The sequence below is a fragment of the Gymnoscopelus braueri genome, assembly GCF_963280865.1.
Source record: "Gymnoscopelus braueri genome assembly, chromosome: 18".
Taxonomy (NCBI): domain Eukaryota; kingdom Metazoa; phylum Chordata; class Actinopteri; order Myctophiformes; family Myctophidae; genus Gymnoscopelus; species Gymnoscopelus braueri.
This window is the reverse complement of record NC_137618.1, coordinates 14,374,452-14,381,705: the sequence shown is the minus strand read 5'-3', so window position 1 is coordinate 14,381,705 and position 7,254 is coordinate 14,374,452. Positions and strand designations below refer to the sequence as shown.

Below are 7,254 nucleotides of genomic sequence, written 5' to 3'. Positions count from 1 at the left end.
CCGATCTACAAGCTCACAAAACGTTGCTATCTGAAAAGTTGTGAGATTGTAGATCGGATATTTTCACAATGAAGTACGTCATACATTGAAAAAACATACTCTCAAATAAGCATTTCATGTTATCTTTACCGTTTGCATATGTATTCATTGATACAGTCATGTTTTTTGCAATTCAACTTAAATGAGTCTGCATCAAGTGAGGCTTGAACCGGCAACCTTGCGGTCGTGAGGCACTCGCTTAAGGGAGAAGCCATTGGACCAACAGACAAGAACCTGTGAAAAAGGAGATCACACAGATGATACAGTTTCACGCAAATAGCTGAAAAATCCTGGGTTTAAGTGTTTTTCAAACTGCTCAAAATTGCAGACAATCTAAGGGCGGAGCTTACTGGTTAACGTGATACATGTGTTCCTCATGAGTCAAGGCACATGTGTAAGCAGGTTTAATGGCTGTCGGCCAAACGAGGCATGACTTTTGCCTGTTTAAAGTTTGCATTTAAAAAAAATCGCTATAGCGCCCCCCTTTGACCAATTGGAGTAAGATTGGTTTCAGTGATATTTGGAATGACCCTCAACATTACCGCAAAGTTTCAAAGAAATGTGAGTCTGCATGTATGTGTTAGGGGCAGATGAATAATTGTCATAAAACTGCAATATTCATTGGCTCATTAAAGCTTCATTTTTTCACTTATGGAAAATCTTTTGCATCAGTTTTTCGGCATAGGTTCAAAGTTCATGTGTAAAACGTTTCGTGCAGATTACTAAAAAATCCCAGGAGGAGATAGGTTTTAACTGTTTTTCATATTATTCAAAATGGTGGGAGATCTAAAGGTCAGAGGTCAAAAGTCAGAGTGTGAAAGTTGTTGATCATGAGTAGACGCATATGTATATTGAAGTTTCATGGCTGTAGGTCAAACAGGGCATGAGTTGTACCTGTTCAAAGTTGGCATTTTGCTATAGCGCCACCTTTTGACGAAAGATTGTGAGAATTATTTCTTGATAGTTTTTCATGACCATCTACCATATGGCCAAGTTTCGTAAAAAGCGTATGCACGAAGGGGGAGAAGAAAAAAGAGGGGAACATTAAAACAGGTCCAGAGCTGAGAGCTCTGGCCCCGTAATAACGCGACCACAGTCAAAAGTAAAAACTCGGGATTTCTCGTGCTGGCACTGAGGGTACTCGGGAAAAACTCGGGATATCTCGGGGCGTGGCATTGAGAGAGTTAAACAATACTTAGTAAACCTGACCCTTCACTCTGTGCTTAGTCTGCTCTTTTTTCCCCTACACCAAACCACTTTGCCGAAAATAGCAGATCTACAAGCGCACAACGCCTCGCAGCGCGAGGCGTTGTGCGCTTGTAGATCTGCTATTTTCGGCTAAAGTTCTCCTCAGAATAGGGATGCTTGGTTGAAGTGGTTAATGTTAAAAATCACACAAAGATTTGGCGGACCCCCTGTAGTAACTCTGAGGACCCCCTAGGGGTCCCGGAACCCCTGTTGAAGACCTCTGCTCTAAAGGGTCTGTTTTTGTGAGGCAGCGATTTTTGTGGGTGTTTTCACTGTAAGAGGCATCAAGAGAGGCTGTGGAACGTCTCCCATGCAGAACTGCTGACACGCCACAGATTGTGCCCATTAGGCTTGTATAACGGCTTGATATTGTGTCTGCTTGACCATGATACGAGTGTCGGAGTATTAGCGAACCGCTTGACCGTGCTACGAGTGTCGGCGTATTACAACACCACCCTATGACCCTATTACAAATTATAGCAAGAGAGACAGAGCAGGAGCTATTAAAACCCCGCTCGCTATTCCAGGTAACACATACTTAAAACAATACTACTAAGAGCTGAATGATGAGCTGGCCTGGCAGCATAGCCAACTTGGGTGAGAGAGACTGTCACTATAGGGTCAATTGAAATATTGAAAGAAAGTGTATTTGTTTTTCGTGTGGGTGGATTTCAACCCAGGTATACATTTTAGTTCTGGAAAAAAATGTGTAGAAAACAAGGTAGCTGCACTCAATGTAACCTACATGACGGGAGATGTTCGATTAAGTTCATGCTCCATTAACCCTTTAAGGCGGGGAAGGGAACACATGTGTATCATTTTAAGATTTATTTGGCAATTCAAAAATAGCAGCTCTACAAGCTCATAGCGTGGAAAATGTATACATTTTTAACTCACATCTTTGCTTCTGGGGGTCCCTGGAACTAAATATTTTTAGATGGGAGGGGGTCCGCGGACAAATACATATTATTTTGGGGGTCCTTGACATGAAAAAAGTTTGAAAACCATTGATAATATAGCAACATATGTAAAAAAAAAAAAAAAAAACTTTAGGGAATAGAATTCTAGGATTTAGAAGACATTTGTAAAATCCCCAGAAGCAAAGATTTGAGTTAAAAACTTTCGCTTTAAAAAAGTATATATATATATTCAAACTAAAGATGTGCACACATTTTCGCGATTTTTCAAAAAAATTGCAGATCTACAAGCTCATAGCGCGGCACCAAGGTTGGTGCCGCGCTATGAGCTTGTACTGTCACAGACACAAAGGTTTTCACAAACAAAGCACCCTGTCAAGTGTGTCGACGTCATTTGGCTGCAACAATAGAACATTTCATCCAGATTCATTAACATTTAATGGCCCTACCGGTTGTTGTCCTGAGTCTGTTACGATTGGCATCTGCCAGTGTGTTTGGCTGGCTGCCCAATGTAGAGCTGAAAAATATAGGTAGCAAGACTATATATACAAGCTATGAGCTTGTAGATCTGCTATTTTTGAAAAATGTAGAAAAAAAATTGGCAAAATCTTGGATTATATATTTTTAAAAGCGAACATTTGCAAAAATATTTAGTTCCAGGAACCCTCAGAAGCAAAGATTTGAGTTAAAAATGTCCGCAAAAATCTAAATATTTGCACAACTTTTCATGATTTTTCAAAAATAGCTCATAGCGCGGCACCGAGTGCAAATGTTCGCTAAGAAAAAAAAAGATATAATCCAAGATTTTTACACGGATTTTCACGATTTTTTCAAAAATAGCAGATATACAAGCTCATAGCGCGGCACTCGGTGCCGCGCTATGAGCTTGTATATCTTGCTATTTTTGAATAGCCCCAAAAAATCAAAAAAATGACACAGATGCGTTCCCGGTCTTAATGGGTTGAAGTGTATTTGATGGGATTTGCAGATGCTGTGGTTTTCCTAGCAGACTTAGCAAAGGGGTGAAAAAAACCGACCAGGCTTAACCACATACAGTAATACTCCCTGACATAGACGCCCCCTGCAACCAGGGGGTCTTATGTCTAGGGTGAAACGGAGGTTATCACCTTCCATTCCAGTAAAAAATAATGTCTACTGGTGTGGTTTTAAAGAATGATGTTCATGTTTTTAGCTCTTACAAGAGCAGTCCCTCAACCTCAGCCAACCCTGGGCTTTCATACCATCATTTACCCGACATTTGGGTTCACTTTAAGTTTTGGGTTCAGGCCACAATGTCTGCTTTTTGGACTAGGTTTTGTTATCACGATAGATTTAAATGGTGTTGATGACTCCATTAGAGAGCAACCTTAGCAGCAGTGGTGAATGATCTGAAACTGAAACTAATAAAACTAATAGCCCAAGCGAAAAGATGCTACAAGTGCAGGCTATATAACTCCATAACTGAGAGGTATAACCTAATATATAATAGCAGATAGCCAGAGTTTTTACTTTATACTTCTTTTTAAACTTGTATTGGTAAACTTGACTTGAGTTGGCTTTTGTTCTTGGTCCACTCTTTAGTCACGCCACACCAAATCTCTTCGGTGAAAAACTGATCTATAAGCTCACAACGCATCACATCGCGAGCTTGTTGATCTGCTCTTTTTGGCGAACCCCTCCCCCCCTCCCAGAATAGGGACGGTATAGGGTTCAAGTGGCTTCTACTGTTATCACAGTGTTATCATAACAGGCAAGTCCACTTTTGCCCTAATTCTGTCACACAGATGGACAGTTTTCTGTATCCCAGCTTTGCGTGAGGTGACGGGGGCCTAGACAGTTTCCACTGACCTGTGGAAATACAATATTTTAACTATTAGTGCACGGGCACCCAGCTTTGCGTGAGGTGACGGGGCCCGTCGCAGTTTCCACTGACCTGTGGAAATACAATATTTCAACTATAAGTGCAAGGGCAACCTGTCCTCCTCTTTCTACTCTGTCTGTCACTGTGGTCAAAGCAATTTTTTGTGGGGGCAGTGTATGTTTTTTTTAGACTCTCTTGGAGTAACCCAGAGAGACCACGGAGCGAGTCATCACAAATGGCACCTGACCTTTTGTCAGGAGTCTGTTTTTCTTTTTTCCCCCTTTTTTTTTCTCCCTCCCCCCTAGCTCCTTTGGACCGAAACCAACCAGAGAAGCTCTGCAGACCCCAGGCCAGTCCCTTATCATACCTTTTTTTTTTATCTGGCCACATTTATTTTACTCTTGGTTGGTCCCAGCTTAACTGCACATCCTCTGGGCTATCTTTTTGAGAGAAAGAGAGAGAGAGAGGAATTGCTCTACAAAGCTGCCCGTACGCTGCATTGAGCTCACAAATATAACGGCATTGCCATGCACTTTGTTTTTCTCACTCTGAACAGATTAGGATTTGCTGGGCCTTTCTGCGCCATTCAAGAAAGAAAAGATAATAGTGTGCTAGCTACATCTGTACATGAATATCAATTCAGGGAAATGTTGGGCGATTACATCTGGGGCGTAATTGAGTACTAGAGATAAAGTGTGTATTAAAACCCTTTTAAGACCTGGAACGCGTCTTTAAATTTCTTTGGCTATTCAAAAATAGCAGATATACAAGCTCATAGCGCGGCACCGAGTGCCGCGCTATGAGCTTGTAGATCTGCTATTTTTTTTAAATCGTGAAAATATATTTTTGAGATTTTTTTTTTCCAAAAAACTGTGAGGATTTAGAAAACATTTTTAAGAATCACCTCAGGTCTTGTGTTTTTCACAATTTTTTTATGACTACACCATTTTGTGTGTCAATTTAACAAAAGAAATGCACAAGAACAGACTGGATCATGACATCGGTCACTGGACGTGCGGCTAATATGGATAAAAATGTCATAAAAATGTGTTTGCGTTGCACAGAAGAAAAAAAAGAGAGCTTTCAAGTGTTGGATGACTTTAATATGGAAAGCCGGCTATACACGCATACTGTAGCATCAGAGCATCTGGTGTGGAAAACATGGAAACGGAGGGTGAGAAAAACAACTTGTAAAAGAGAGAAACCCTTGTCTTCAGTCTAATTATCCAAAGAGGAAAGAAGAGCACCTTTGGTGAAAGTCTGGAATGCAGATGCTGGGGTTGCACACGCACATCGCACATCGCACAACGCACAACGCACACACACGCACACACACAGTGAGATGATGTAATACATGGAGATTGCTGTACCCAGATGCACGAGAAGATACCATATGGTCCGCGACCCGCACCCACATACGACTCTTTTGATTGGTGGAGCCGGCTCATTGAAGTCAAAGTGTGGACCAGAATCTAAGCTGAACCTGCGACGTCTCCCTTGGAGACTTGTTTTTTTTTTTAATCTTATTTGTCTATTAAATTGTTCTGGTGCCTATTGTTTAATGCAAAATGCTTAGCAAGCTCTTACAGTATACTGTTGCCCTATAGTGCATGATTTGTAAGGGATGATGACTTGGCTTAAGTTTGTTCTGATGTCATTCAAATGCTTCAGATATTGGCTAATACTTAAATAATTTACACATTTCACTACTTGCCTATGGCCATTGCCATGGGGTGACGTGATTTTAGACTTTAATTTGTCCCCATGGCAATGGAACTGTGGAACGACAGTTGTGCAGTGGATTGTTTCTAGACCCGATATCTTAATGTACTGTACATAGATAGGCCCCTGGTAGATGTCCCTTTGTGTTTCACTGCGATGGTTCTGTGTGTAATGCAGTCTTAAGACCAGGAAAAGACCATATTAAATCAGTATCAGTTTATTGGTCTGGTATGTTTATTTATGTTCACACTCATACAACACATTTAAATTGTTGTATTTCTCTTACAAGCTATATCACAATATTATGATATCATGATATTGATATTATACAGATATATTGCCACGGTATTGGTCTTTGTAGGTAGATGACAAGCAACTTGACTGTGATTGGTGTCGACAGCTGCCACTCTTAACACATTCCATGCCAGAGTTTAATCTCATAATGTACTCACCAGTGCCAGCGTTTTATTGTTGTTTTTTAGTTTTTTTCATGTCGCCACAGACCTCGCTAAATAAGTTAAAAGTGCGCGTTCATTTGGTTCTAAACACACAGCGGATCCGTGAGAAACGGCCAGCGAAAACAGTTTCCAAATGCGAGCCGCCATCTTGAAGATACAGCCGATCAACGGTAAACAGTGATCAGCGAGGAGAAAAACAACAACCGAGAAAATCGAGTTTTAAACAGGATCCCAGACAGGAAGCGGATACGATCGAAAAAAACGGAACCCGAATAATTCTGTTTCCGACCGGAAACCGGAAACGGAAATGGATCAAAAAAATTCGGAAAGTGCACCTGGGGCAATTTCAATGGGAATCGGCGGTTCGCGTAGATCTACGCGACTGGCACGCTGCGGCTTTAAATAGGTTCGTGTAGATCTACGCGATTGGCATTCAATGTGTTAATTCACCGGATACCCTCGTCAATCAGACCTCCTTTTTTTTTTGTCTTTAATTTTTTCAAAGCACAGTTCGATACACCGTTTTCTCCTCGAGTCTCCTGTAATGGAATCACACTCACTAATGTGATCGGACACCAGGGCAGCATGCGTGTACACACACACACACACACACACACACACACACACACACACACACACACACACACACACACACACACACAGTCTCTTTGCGTGACTGTTTACCGTCACTCTGCCTTAACCACCTGGCTCAACCTGGCATTTCCAAAACTAGCAGATGCGGCTTGTTCTGAGCTTAAATGTTTGGTCCATGTAAAAGCCACTGGATTGTTGCCCTTCATCTACAGTACAGAGTGATGGTGGTTGGAGTCACTCTGCCACCGGCATGGTCACAGAACATGGGGCCAGCGGTTTCCTTTTTGCTTGGCGTGGTAGTCTGTGAGCTCCGGCTCACTGCCTCCTCTGGGCACTCTGAGGCTTGTTTATCAACAGAGCAACTTTATTATGGCTTGTCTTTAACCACCAGTGAACCCTAGTATCCCAGTTCTCA

General features: G+C 41.7%; 1 protein-coding gene across 3 annotated transcripts in view; it reads left to right on the top strand.

The window, feature by feature from the left end:
- Positions 1-7,254, top strand: part of adarb1b (adenosine deaminase RNA specific B1b) — a 190,627-nt gene that overhangs the window by 51,182 nt on the left and 132,191 nt on the right. The gene's annotated exons all lie outside the window — the stretch shown is intronic.